This window comes from Apodemus sylvaticus, chromosome 6, assembly GCF_947179515.1.
Source record: "Apodemus sylvaticus chromosome 6, mApoSyl1.1, whole genome shotgun sequence".
Lineage (NCBI taxonomy): Eukaryota > Metazoa > Chordata > Mammalia > Rodentia > Muridae > Apodemus > Apodemus sylvaticus.
In genome coordinates, this window is record NC_067477.1 from 83,207,439 (window position 1) to 83,222,038 (window position 14,600).

Genomic DNA, 14,600 nt, shown 5'->3' on the forward strand with positions numbered 1-14,600 from the left:
GGCCTTGAACTCAGAAGTCCCGCCTGCCTCTGCCTCCCATAAAGGCGTGGGCCACCACTACCTGGATATAAATAAAGCAAGAATATTCAATCACATTCCTTGTCTCTGGTGCACCTTCTCTCACTAACTGGTCAGCTCCACACAGGGTGATTCTTGTTTTGTTCATGGAGTGATCCATACGACCTATACAATGTCTGGAACATAGATGCTCAAAAACTAGGGGCTGAGTGAACCAAACTCCAGCAAGCAATAAGCTACCCTTTTATGTGTTTATCTCAGTGACTAAGCTGGCGTCAGATGAATACAGATATAGCCTGATACATTCTTATCTGAGCCCAGATGTTTTTAGTAGAGCTACAACTGCATCCCTGTCCTTGCTGACATTTATTCATGTCTGGACAACAGCCCGGTCCCTGTTGCTGTGACTTTTGCTGCAGCTGGCAGTCCCCAATAGCCTAGACATTACCCAGCCTCATGCTGTGTTGAAAGTGGCTGAAAGGGCCAAGGATTGACTCTCCTCTCTCTTTGGTAGACGTCCAACCAGGCTGCTTTGTGGAGTTTCCCTCCTTGCTTTCTGGTCAGATTCTGTATTTTGAATGCCTGGAGAAGTACATCTCTTTTCAAAAACCTATCTGTACACAGACAGGGAACTTTCTTTCTGCAGCCTTAAAGGCAACCTGGGGAGCTCTGAGTCACTAAAACCAGCATCCGCCTTCCACACCACTCTCTCTGCTTTTCATGTCTCAGCATGAAGCTTCTAGGAATGCTGTACTTGGGGAATGAGGCAGGGTGGGGTTTGGGCCTCGCTTGGATGAGTGCTGAACTCACCTTCCAGGGACTCAGTTTATATATTGGGAACATGCATTCATTATATATATATATATATATATATATATGTATATATATATATATACATATATATATAAATACATTTATTTTTTGTGGACACACTCGTGTGTGCACGTGTGCGCCCGCGTGCGTGTGCTGTTTTTGTGGTTGTATGTGCATGTGTAGATGTATGGAGTTCAATGAACAATGTTTACGAGTCTGTTCTCTCCTTTCACCATGTGGGTGGGTCCTGGGGACCAAACTCAGGTCATCAGGCGTGAGATTCAACTTCATCTCCTGAGCCATTTCACTGGTCCAGAACACCTATCTTTCTATTTTGGAAATACTAGCAAATGTGTGTTCTATCGCTCTAACACATAGTACTAAATGAAGCTTTTTAATTTTTTTTAAAAAAAGGCTATTTCTCTAGGAAAAGAAATAAGATCAGTGGGAACGTGTGGATAATCTCTGTGCTTTTTATGGTTGATGATTAAACTTTTTTGGATTTTTATATCTAGTAAGATGACTTTATAACTTTATAGTAGTTCTGTAATCAGAACTGCTAATAAAAATGGTTTATACACTTTTACAATTAAAAATCCCCCAGTCTTCTTGCACGATTCTATTTGGATTCTCAATAATAAAATTTAACAATTAATAAAATTTAACAATTAATAAAATTCTCAACAATAAAAAATTAAACCAGATCAAGGAAATAGTATCTACTCATTTCAATGACGAGCAGGTCTAAGGCGTGGTGGCCTACAGACAAGAGCTTTAACTGAGAAGGGGATCTTAGCACAAAGGTCAAAGTTAGAACGTTTAAGACCTGGTAGGCAAGCCTTTGAAAGTATGGGTCAATGAACGGACTCTGACTGTCAGGGTCAATGAATGGACTCTGACTGTCAGGGAATGGGGTTCTCTGGGAACCATAGTTTCCCATTCTGTGCTGGGGAAGAGCCCCCTTCGAAGGGGCTGGACTGAGAGGCTTGCAGTAGGGAAACACTCAGCAGTCATGGTAGCACCCTCTGGAGACCAGCTGGAGAAAGCCTAAAGGGTGAGGTGTGGGGAGGAGCTTTCCTATCATCTGCGTCCATCACTGGAGGGCTGGAAGCTCCCTTTGGTTCAAGCGTACAATCCCAGAGATTGGTACATAAGAGGAAAGGAAGCAGCTGAGGTGGTGGTTGCTCTTTTCACAACCGCTAAACCCTACTGTGTTGTCATTTCACAGGCTTGCGGCCAAGGTTGCAAGAAAAGTGGTGACAGAGGAGGCCTTTCTGACTGCTGGGTCTTCACACCTGAGACGTCTAACCACCCCGTGTTTCACAAAGGAGGAAACAGGAAGTGGAGTGAAAAGGAAACAGGGGGCTGGGAGTGGTTAATTTAAGACCCGAGAAGACAGGATTCTTTACAAATGCATGTTCTCCCGCTACTGTAGATGCTAAAAAGTCATTTCACTGTCATTTCTGAGAGCATCGATCAGATCTTCTGATGACATCTGAGTCTGCTAGAGAGCTGTGCAGCCTGCAAACCAGAACAAGTCATTTCATGGTTGCAAGTGTATGGACCAAGGGCCAATTAACAAGCACAATTAGTTCTTATTATAGAGATAACCTAGAGCAGATGAGAGGCGGCATCTTTAAACTCTGGCTCCGCCCAGAGGCCACGGATGGGTGGTGGAATTAATAAAGGTGGTGTTCCGTCCTCTAGAGCAGGTTTCTTGTTCTCCCTTAGACAGGTTTTCATCCATTTCCACTGCCTCCTGTTCCTCCTTCTCAGTTAACACTTCTGAGAACACAAGCAGGGCTCTTAGCAAAGGCGTTGGCACTGAGGGTTTCCTCTCCTGTGAAGATGGAAATTCCCAGGTGTCTCTGAGGGCACCCACCTGTTGAGTAGAGCCTCAGAAACTGAGCTAGGAGGTTCGTGTTCAGAGCAGGAAAATAAAACCAGTTGGGTGAGAGACAGAAGGTCAGCCTTAAGTGGGTCAGGAGAGCAGAGTGGACGGAGTGGGCCTGGGCAACTCTCTGGGAGGCCTGCCACTGCCCCACCTTCTCCAGAGGCAGGGTGACTCAGCACTTCCTATTATTACAAAGGCCAAACCCAGGAGGCCCTATCAAGGCTGACAGCTGCAAAACCACACTGTTCTTCTGGCTTCTGGTACATTCTCTGTCTGTATCGTAAAAGGTTGTTCCAGAAGGGGTGTGTGCAGCTCATCCCAGCGGTTGATGGTACTTTATGACTTTTTTTTAAAAACTTGAACCAACATCTGGGATTGGCTGGGCTTTGGGCTAATGCTAACTTCTTTTGTCAGTATTGACCCATAATAACTACCATTTATTGGTGATCCCTAGGTGCCAGGGTAACGTGAACGATTTACAAGGACATTTTGTGTACCTCTCAGAAGCTGACGGTAAGGTAAGAATTACCATGTCAATTTGCAAATGAGAAACTGGAGGCTTAGTAATGTTATATTATGTGATATTTGAAGAGAAACCCCTCACAAAGGGTGGGAATAAGTCAAGTGGGATCTTTAGTAACTGCTGATGGGACTGTCCTAAGCGGATTTGCAGGAAGCAGCCCTGACCTCCACCAGTTGGTTATTTTTAAGGGCAAACAAACAAACAAACAAAAACCGTGCAATTGTGCCCAATACACCTGCAATAAACCAGCATTGTTTACAGAAGCCAGCAATAGCAGTTGTATGATCAGGCAGTTAACCTTTAGCTCAGGGGCACCTTGTGTAGAAATTTGCGGCTGGTCCAGAGACCAGTTTTACTCAAGATGGTTTTAGCACTTAAGCCATCTTTAGGACTACTTCCATGAGAAGGCGTATCGATAGTTCAGCGCCCACTACAGATACATTGCTCAAGGACTAAGAGAACTGACCACCATAATAGCTCCTCAACGAACATGTTTTGTTGCCTCCATTTTCCAAGTATGGATTCTGTAGATTTATTACAGGTCTAGATTCTTCCAGTCGCTTAAGACAGGAGGGTAGTCACTGTGAGTGGAGAAGCTTACAGCACGTCGTGTGCCCCGCCTCTCACTCTCTGAAATTAGACTTTTGCAGTAACCGGGTACAGCAGCAGAGGCAGGGGATTGCTTTCCAAAAGTTAGCCGCTGTGCGCATTGTCGTCAGAATCAAACTCATTGACGGCAAAGGGTTGGTGTTGCTCCTCTCCTTACCCTTAGCTGTAGTGGGTAGAAAGTGACCTTTAAGTACTGCGTGGAGAATGTGGAAATACAGAGGCCAGGGTGGCTGAGGCAGTCTCCCTTGAAGACTGATACGCTCGCTCTCTTATACGGTTTGTGTCTTTTACTTTGCCCATTGGAGACTAGGAGGGAATGGCTCAGAGACGATGACTCGTGGGCTGTGGGTGTGGTCAGGTCATGGGCTGTGGGTGTGGTCAGGTCATGGGCTGTGGGTGTGGTCAGGTCAAGGTGGACACCGGCAGGGCTTGCCAAGCTCGTGGGTACTTTATGTTTCCCAACCTGCTTTCTTTCTCTTCAACGTCTCTAAATTGCCTCCCCCCCCCTTCTTCCAGCTGTGTAAGCAGATGTATCTTGGATTTAAGACTAACATTTGGAGGTTTAAGGCTGGAAATGTAAAAAGAATCTTTTTCCCTGTTGCTGGTGTTGTCAGACAAACTAGATGTTCTTCCTTCGGGAAAAACAAAGTGAAGCAAAACATTCTGCAGTTCTAAACTTCTTCATACTTGCCACTCTAATCTCATGGCTTTTATTTACTTATTTTTATTTTTTTAAATGAGATCCTTACCATGAGCCCTAAATTACTGTTAAACTTGATGGACACTCTGCTTTAATCTTTATTGGTTTGTTCCCCAGTAACTTTCATGAAACCTGTTTTCTTTCTTTTTTTAAGATTTATTTATTTATGTATGTATGTGAGAACACTGTAGCTGTCTTCAGACACACATCGGATCCTGTTACAGATGGTTGTGAGCCGCCATGTGGTTGGTGGGAATTGAACTCAGGACCTCTGGAAGAGCAGTCAGTGCTCTTAACCACTGAGCTATCTTTCCAGCCCAAAACCTGTTTTCTGATTCTTTTATTTATTTGTTTTTTTAAAGATTTATTTACTATATGTGAGTACATTGTAGCTGTCTTCAGACACTCTAGAAGAGGGACTCAGATCTCATTACGGAGGGTTATGAGCCACCATGTGGTTGCTGGGATTTGAACTCAGGATCTTCAGAAGAGCAGTCAGTGCTCTTAACCTCTGAGCCATCTCTCCAGCCCCTGTCTTCTGATTGTAATTCTACTTCACTACTGTCCCTCCTCCTTTTTCATTAGCTTTCTGGTTGTTGAGAGGAAAAGTATTGGCTCAGGACCCCCAAGACCCAAGTTCTCAGCACAAAGGAGATTCATTTGCCCCAGAGGGACAACGAGATGAGATAGAGGAGGAGGGAGAAAGGGAACTAGGGAAAGGGAGGAGGGGTATTTGTCCCCTGGGGACAAAGGACTGTCTCTGGATAAAAAGGGGACAAGTGTGCCCCATAGGCAAATGGAGGTTTATAAAAGTACAAGGGGAAACCCTGTGTTTAGGATGAGGTAAATGGGCCTGTTAATTAGGTGAGCCAAGGGGACTTTTGACTTTGATGGCTGGATCTTGGTAGTCAGCTTCAGGAGGAAGAAAGTGGCCAAATAAGGCTTTGGTGGCTAGCTCTAAGAATGTGATCTAATGGTTTTTAGCCAGGCAGAGGGAATGGGGGAGAAGGGAAGGCCCTCCAGAGCCAGGCTCGCCATGCTGGCCAGGGTCCCTTCATGTGTACTTTCTTCCTTTCATGGCTAAAACACTTCCAAGCTTCACTTGGCTGTGTAGACACATGTAGAGGCATCATCATACTCTAGAGGCCAGTGTGTCTGGGAGTGGAGGCAGCTCTGGCTTCCTTAAGGCTAGCTGCTTCTCCCTTCTTCCTGTTGTTTTCACTGCTGTTTGAAACCAGTGCTGGGCACAGTTGGCAAGGCGGCAGAGCTGGCATGTGGAGGGTACCAGGGTCACTCTTCATGCCTGTCCCGTAAAATGGTGGGACGCCTCCTTCACACCAGCTCAGCAAGCATCCTAAGGGCCTCCCTTCTGAAAGCAATCTGCATACATTCCAGCAACATAACTTGCAAATAGAAACAAAGACAGCATCACAGTTCTTGTGGATCTGGCAATCATTCTTAGCAGCTTGCATTTGTTTGTTTATTTATTTATTTACCTTCTTTCCCCCATCTACCTATATACTTGGGTACACCCCAGGCCTAAGTTCCCTGCTCTTTGTCCTTCTTGTGTTTTGTCACTGAGGATGGCTTATGTGTGACTGGCTCAGTCATTCATTTGTTTATTTCTTCAAAATGATCTGGTGAGGACCTACATTCTGTTAAGTTCTGGGGATACAAAGATGAACAAGATGTGACTCCCAGGTGCATGGGTGAAATGGGAGAGGGGAAGGCAGCCTTAGACAGGGATTTTTCATGTGGTGTACCGAGTGCCTCAATGGAGTATTGTGTGTGTGGTTATAGACTTGAGTGGAGAGAGGTGGGTGTTAGAGAAGGCCTCCGTGTTATGGGTCTGGGGTCATTCAGAGAGTCCCCAGCATTAGTAAATAAAGAGACTTTTGTTCAGATATTGGTGTCAGGTCTATACCTGGACTTGGGATTCCCCAATGCTGGGCCCATCCACCTCAATCAGGGGTTTATAAAGGCAGAGAATACAGTTACATGGTAAAACAGAAACAGCAGTTAAAAAAAAAAAAACCTTAACATTTAGAAGTCTAATTTTGCTTAATAGCTTTCTTAAGCATAGAGATTTTAAACTTTTAAGCATAAAGTTACCCATCAGCATAACATTATCCATCATACCTGAAACGATAGTATTATGAAGGGAGCTGTGGAAGAGGAAGGCTTTGGTGAAAGGATCCAAGTCAGGAAGCAGAAACTTAGATGTGAGAACTTTCAAAGAATTAACAAAGGTGTCTGGGCAGTGTGCAAAGGCTAAAGCCAGGTCCTAAGAACTACAGGTTTAAGGTACAAAGGGGTGAGGTCATAGAGGGCTCTAGGAAGTGTCTGTCATAGAGTCATACTTTCAGAGGGAGTCTTCTGAGTCTTGGGATGAAGAACAGAGTTCTAAAATAAGTCTGTGAGAGTCGGAAAGGCACCAATTTGCAGGGTTTTAGAAGTGGACCGATAACCAGGTCTCAGGTCCCAACGGTAAGAAAGGAAATGAGTCTGAGAGATGCTTAGGAAATCAAAAGACCAGGTGGCTAAAGAGAAAATGAGACCGATCAAGACCTAGCATCTTTCTAAGGAAGAATGTGCTGTTCAGCCTTGTATTCCAAAAACTGGATCACTCCGGGGGGGGGGGGGGGGGCTGTGGCCTGGGGCCAGCCTGTGAGGGCAAGAGCCTTGCAAGGTTTTGTTGTTACTGCTCTGAGTCTAATCTTTGCTGTCTGATCCACTGGCTTTGAAATCGGGACACACCTCCAGGTGAGTCAACTCTCACCTAGATCAACTGATTAACCTGCTGTGGGAGGGAAGGCTCATCCTGAATATTGGTAAGCTCGGTGCGCGCCTGACAATTAATAAACAAGAACAATGCACTGAACAGTGAACTGAGCGCCCAGCCTGCCCCTTTAAGTCCTGACTCCTGACATAATGTCTTGTTTTCTCACTAATCCCTTCCCACCTCCACCCGATTCTGGCTTCCTTCTTAACTCAGAGAGAAATCCCCTTTCCTTAGATGGCTTTTGTCCAGCATGTGGTTAACAGTGATGAGGAAAGTCATAGTGACTGACCCATGAGATGGTTCCCTGAGAAGGTTGAGACTTAATGCTGAGCCTCCTGCATGGACCTTTTCTAAGGCTCTGGAGGAGAGGTGGCCCTGAAAACTTTGTCTTCTAAAAATCTCTATTCTTTCTCTGAAAGAGGTCCCAACCCTGTTTCAGCTGGTATTAGCTGCGGACACAAAACCTGAATCCAGGACTGCAAATCCACGCCCTAGCTCGTCCATTATTAGCACCTGGTCATCTTCCCTAGATAGCTGCAGTTCTGTCAGCTCAACACCTTTGTCACTGTGCCAGTGGCTTTTATCAACTTGACAGTCAGACCTTGGAGCTTCCCTTTGCCTCCTTTATCTAAAATTAATTTCCCAGCAGGTGCTTGTTGTTTCAGAAAAATAACCTTGACCTGTTGGTTAAAGCCCTTTGAGACCTATCTACAGTAGAGCGCTTTTGCGCGACTGTTTTGTGAACTCTCTTGCTTGCTGGTGGTTTTCCATGGAGCCTACAGCCATCAATCAGCCATCAATCAGCTCTTGCTAGTCTCCTTCCGACAGACTCCATCTAACACTGACAAACATCTCCCTTCACCGTGGCATGTGACTATATTTCACAATTCTGTTTATTGATGTTGAATTAGAGGCATCTTACATTTTAGAATATAAGCCTTTGGAAATTCATTACTCAGTGGTCCCAATATCTAGACTACAGCCTGTTATCACCTGCAGTTACAGGGCTGGTCTGACCCATTCGCAACATTGTTACCTGATAAATTACTTCTGAGGGCTCTTCTCTTATCTGAGCAGCTGCTCTGCCATGTATGAAAAATCTAATTTCACTTTCTAAGCTTTTTCTCCTCATAAGACCCTATCTGCTTTGATAGATTCTCATTCAGACCCACTAAGACGGGATTCATCATATCATTTTATCTCAGTAATCTCAGTAAACAAGACACTCTCACTGCCCTCTTACTTAGGGCTGAAGTAGGCCCGGCATCGTTGTGGGGAAGAACGTGCTGTTCAGCCTTGTGTTACAAAAGCTGGAGTCCTCTGTAGCTGTTTGCTGACAGTCCTTTAGTTTTATATTGAGTGGGTCCTATCACAGAGAAAGTTCTAGAGAAGTAAAATAAAGTTAGGATGTGTTTCCCTCAGAGGACACTCCTGAGTGCTGTGGTGAAGGCTCCTACCAGGCTTTCCTTAAGGCTCTTCTTCACACTTCCAAGGCGGCAGTGTGGGTGCCTGCTAAGGCCTGAGCTGTGGTGGACTCCGTGCTAGGGGTGAGGTGTGGACTGCTTATCCAGAAGCATGCAGCAAGGACAACTTAATGGGACACCAAGCTTCCTTTCAGTCACACATAGCATGCAGTCTGACCCTTGCTCCCCTAAGAGAACTACAGGGAATAGCAAAATGATATACTGTTAATATTATTAATTATAAACCTAAATTATATTCTGGTCAGTTCAGAATCTGCACTAATGAGCCCTGGGCACAAACAAGGCCATTTTTGCTTGGCTCCTTTCATGCTTTTATTTGGGGTGTAGGGTCTCTGGGGTGTAGGGTCTCTGGGGTGTAGGGTCTCTGGGGTGTAGGGTCTCTGGGGTGTAGGGGTCTCTGGGGTGTAGGGTCTCTGGGGTGTAGGGTCTCTGAGGTGTAGGGTCTCTGTTCTCTCGGTGCTTAGCTAGGTAGAAGGGGACAAAGAAGGTACTTTACATAAAGGGAACTAGAAAGATTTCAAAGACCCACAGACCTTCTTGCTGTGGATTTTACCTCTTACCTCCCCTCCCCCAGCAGCCCAAGCTGCTTCCACAGCACAGTGTCTGAATTAAGTTTCCGCAGTTTCTGATCCAGGCAAAGAGCTACAGGCTGTTAATGGCTACTGAGGGGAAATCCATTTCCCCCGGTGATTACCCATTGATAGGTTTCCCAACCCTAAGCAGTCAGCCGTAAACACATGTACATACCGGTAACCAGACTCAGTAGGTTTCACTGAGGTTTCACAGGCATGTGCGTGAGTGCGTGGGGATGATAGGAAGTTCAAAGGAAACTCCAGTTCCTCAAACTCCAAAGGGCACCCCAATGAGCTCATCCTGGACTACAGGAGGATTTCTGCTTGGTTCTGAGAAAAGCCACTGGAACTTGTGAAACTGGGTTTTCATCTACCCAAAGGAATCATTTCCCTATCTCTGGCAGAAGGACACATGGCTACGTGTGGTTCCTATTGGCATACCAGAGCTCACGATGGCCTCCCTGCTCCCTCGGTATCATAAGAACCTGACGCACCTTTAGAAGTCCACGCTAGCATCCTGTCCTTCTCACCTCCTCCCCCACCCTAAGCCCCTTCTAGCTCACAGCGCTTCCTTCCCAACAGCTACTCATTCTCCTGATGACCTGCCACCATGCACCTGTGTGTGCGTGCATGCATGTGTGTGTGTGTGTGTGTGTGTGTGTGTGTGTGTGTAAAACAATAATAATCATAGAAGAAGTTAGAAATTTAACTCAGGGCACTGGTGGGAACATGGGGAGGAGTTGGAAGGGGTGAAAATGACATAAATATAATATACTCATGTATGAGATTCTCCAAAATTAAAGATTTTTCCAGCATCTGGCTTTTATACGTCATCACTCAGCTCTTCAGCTCACTGATACAGCTGTTCCTCAGAGACCAGTGAGGGAGGAAGGACCATTGCTCAGAACCCAGTCAGCTTAGTGTCTGACGTCACAAATCTTTAAGGTGGGTGGAATTTCGTTAACTTCATCTTTCCTTTCTCCCACCGTCTTGTCCCATCTTCCTTTTCCTGCCCACCTGCTTCTTCCTTTCTGGCGTCCTTGATCCTAAGACATTTCCTGCTCATTATTCTTCGGAGCTGTGTTGCTATTTTAACTGCCAGTGCCCTCTGTTCCCTGTTGTAGCCAGCGAGCTGTTTCCATCACTGGTGGCTTGGAGGATGTGAAGGGAGCCGAACAAACACAAGGCTAGGCTAAGAGGTGGCTGAGTAGATGTTGCTGACTGGATGTCATGAAAGGAAGATGCACAGCGTCCTGGAAGCTACAGTCCTATTATCTATTTTTAATTTGATCTCAGCATGTGAGTGTATGGTGATGAGATTCAAGTTGTTAACTCGGCAAAGCAGCTCCAAGGCTTTGACAGACTGGGGTTACAGGGCTATTGTCCCATCTGGGGTGGAGAATAGGAAGGATACATGTCCACTGAGCATGTTCTACATGAGATCACCTAGGATCCAGGCTAGGGGAGAGGTGTGATCATTTCTTGTTAGGCTGTGGTTTGGCCTCCCCACCTTGGTTGCTTTGTGTCCTCCCTCTTTCCTTGTGTTGTAACGATGGGAGGAAAGTCTCCAGGGCACTTGGCAACTCCCTTGCCCTGACCTCCATAACCTGTTTGTTTTTATTTATTATATTTTATTTTAGAACTGATACAGAGAAACCCAAAGCATACACACCTTTGAGGTGTGCTGTGATCTTTCCATATCTACATATTTTGTGAAATATTCGAATCAGAGGGCACTGACCAATTTCTTCATGTAATGTGTTTCTGTACCATCTGCATTTATAACCAAAGGGGATTGTCCACTCTGCCTCAGAAGGAGAACCAGAAAAATCACAGCTCTGAAAGTAAACTCTGCAACAGAGAACAGAAAGGGGCGCTGTATATGCTGCCTCCTCATTGTGATTTTTTTTTGGGGGGGGGGGAATCTTGTTTATGGGAAAACTCCAGTCATCTGAGGCTGTGAACCTTGTGAAACTGCATCCCTGTGCTCTGTGGCACAGATGCTTGTGCTCACAAGTACTGTATCTATTCTGGAACCTCCTCCATGCAAAGTACTCCATACATACTTACTAAATCAACAAGTGACTCTTGCTGCCTATAATAGTAGTGCTGGGAGTACAAGCATAGTTTAATACCAGAAGATGTTAGTCATCAGGACAGCCACTCGCCGTGTCCTCTGTCACCTTCTGTAATTATAGAAGAGCAAATACCATGAGGCTTTTAACATTCTACTTCTTTACATCCATTTGTTACAAAATTGGATTGTTGGAGAGGGTAGTGCAGAGGCACCACATTCGGATCCTAGCACCCACATCAGGTAGCTAACAAATGCGTGTAACTCCATGGAATGTTATGGCAGTGGTCTTCTGGGCACTCACACATGTGTGCATAGAGACCTACACAAAGACACATGCATACTATAGTTTAAAAAATGTTTTTTAATCAGTGTTGTGGGACTAGGGAGATAGTCAGTTGTGTTTACCATGTAAACGTGAGGCCCTGAGTTCAGTGCTTATTGGATATTGTGGTGGTGAGTGCTTGTAATCCCAGCATGGGGGGAGGCAGAGACAGGCAGATCCCTGGGGCTTGCTAGCTAGCCAGTCTAGACTAATTGTCAACCTCTAGGTTTCCGTGAGAATCCCAGTCTCAATAATGCAAGATGAATGGTTCCTGATGATATCAGAGGCTGACTTCTGAACTACACACACACTCACACACACACACACACACACACACACTTGTTGTGTACTCAGCATTATAACTCTAAGTGGGTCTTTGTCTTTTTTTCTCTCTCTCTTTTAATTCTTTTAATAGTGCTGTAAGGGTTTGTGTTTTGATTCATTCAACAATTATGTGGCAGGCTATGCTAGATGCTAACATCACAATAGTGAACCAGACAGACAAGACGACATCTTCATGGCTCTTAGAAGCTGAGCCTTAGAGAAAATATCTGAAGTTAGGATTCCAAACTGTATCTTCCTTCTGTAAAACAGTAACAGTTGTTCTGAGGAAGCTGCATCTTGCCAAGCTCTTCTGTCATGGCTCATTTATTTATTTTTTCTCAAGACAGGATTTCTCTGTGTAGTCCTGGCTGTCCTGGAACTCACTCTCTTGATCAGGCTGGCCTGGAACTCAGAAATCCACCTGCCTCTGCTTCCCAAGTGCTGGGATTAAAGGCATGCGCCACCACTGCCCGGCTGTCACGGCTCATTTTAAACACTTATACAAGTCCTATACATTAAGCACTATTATCACCAGTTTATGAATAAATCAGACCACGAGGGGTTAAATAACTCTGCCAAGACCACAGAACTTGTAGCTGGCAAAGTTAAGCTCTGTATGCAGGTCAGCTTAGCTGCAGCTCCAGTGCTCCCTCTTGACTGCTGCTTCCTGGGATTGGTAGCTAGGACAAACTATCCACCGGCCTTTTGCCATAGGAACTTACAGCCAGCAAGCAAGTAAAACCTAATAAAGTACTGAATAGAATAGTCCGAGGCTGCCCAGAGAGAATAAACAATCTGCCTGGAGGTCAAGAGGAGATTTAACTTGAGAAGTCCTTGAAAACTGAAGCCAAGGGAAAGGGCTTTATTGAACAGATCTACAGAGTATTGCTTGCAAGTAGAAAATGACTGGTTTTTCCAGTGAAAACACAATAGATGGAAATTAAGGTTATCTTACTTCTTAATCTTATTGTTGCTATTGTTTTGTTCAACAAATACCTTCATTATATAAAATTTATTGAGTAAGAGAATGGGAATCACACTGTGATATATTTTAATTTCAAAGATGTTAAATTGCTTAAGCATACAGATCTGTACAAGAGTGTTATGCTCTGCTCAAAGTATTTTAATTAATGAAAATATTAGTGTTATATATGGTCTTATGTTCATTGACTATAGTTACAGAAACTAAGCCGGGCAGTGGTGGCACATACCTTTAATCCCATCACTTGGGAGGCAGAGGCAGGTAGATTTCTGATTCGAGGCCAGCCTGGTCTACAGAGTGAGTTCCAGATATCCAGGGCTACACAGAGAAACCCTGTCTTGAAAAACCAATATATATATATATATATAAAACCATTGTAAATTATTTAAGTTAAAACTTATTTAAAGTATGGTCTGGAATAAAATAACTTAAATACTTAACTACACCATATTTTTATCTATAAATTCAGTGGCTTCATATACCATCTAAATTTCATTTGTTGTCTTGATCAGTGTTCTACTGCTGTGAAGAGATACTATAACCACAGCAACTCTTATAAAAGAAAGTATTTAATTGGGTTTAAAAGTATTTAAATTGCTTACAATTTCATGTGGGACAATGGGCGTAGGCAGGCAGGCAGACATGAATAGACTTAGAATTAGCTAAGAGATCTACATCCAGACTCACAGGTGGGAGGAAGAGAGAGACACTGGGATGGACTTGTGGTTTTGAAACCTCAAAACCACACCCCCTCAGTGACATACTTCTTCCAAAAGTCTATACCTCCTAATGTCTCTCACGTAGGGCCAACTCCCTGATGACCAAGCATTCAAACTCACAAGCCCATGTGGGCCGTTCTCATCCAAACCACCACAGGGATAGTTTGGACCTAGCTTACATGCACCTACTATGTTACACAATAGTTGAAAAATAACCAAAATAACTTACGAAGAATCAAAACCTAACACTGTCCTTATAGCTAGAGATGGAAACGGTTACTCATAATTTGACCCAGACATGAGTCTTTATTACTGGCATAATGTATGTGGGTTGAGAATTACCAAGCCCCAAGCCCCAAATCTCAAATCCCAAATCCTTGGATTTATACCTCTCAGATTGTCCAAGCAGTATCTGCACAAATAATTCCAAATCTGAAAAACCTGATATCTGAAATATTTTTGTCCCAAGCATTCTGGATGGTGGATGGAGAGCCCGCAGTACACTCTGTGGCAGTTATGATTTATTGAACAACTTCGGAGGAGTTAAACATACCACCTTGAACCGGCTCCTTTGAGATGCTGTTGTGTTCATCACAAGATGCTCTTGCTAGTCTGGGTTAATGGTGGACACACAAATACCTTATTGGCAATAATTCACTTGGGATTTTAGTGAGTGGTAGCAGGAGCTTACCTTCCACAAAGCTTACTCAAAATCAGATTCCACATGTAACCTCCAGCTGACCACAGCATCCCCAAAAGCTTCGAGTTTTCATAGAGACCA

The 14,600-nt window shown here is 44.4% G+C and overlaps 1 protein-coding gene across 2 annotated transcripts in view; it reads left to right on the forward strand.

Annotated features, from left to right (window-relative positions):
* The first annotated feature begins 2,950 nt into the window (after positions 1-2,950).
* Ifrd1 (interferon related developmental regulator 1) overlaps positions 2,951-14,600 on the forward strand; it is a 43,685-nt gene continuing 32,035 nt past the window's right edge. The window contains exons 1-3 of one of the 2 annotated variants that reach the window (XM_052185919.1): positions 2,951-3,056; positions 3,180-3,243; positions 10,237-10,340. The gene's annotated coding sequence lies outside the window, so the exon portion shown is untranslated. The remainder of the gene's footprint in view (positions 3,057-3,179; positions 3,244-10,236; positions 10,341-14,600) is intronic. The other variant, XM_052185918.1, reaches the window with a different exon arrangement.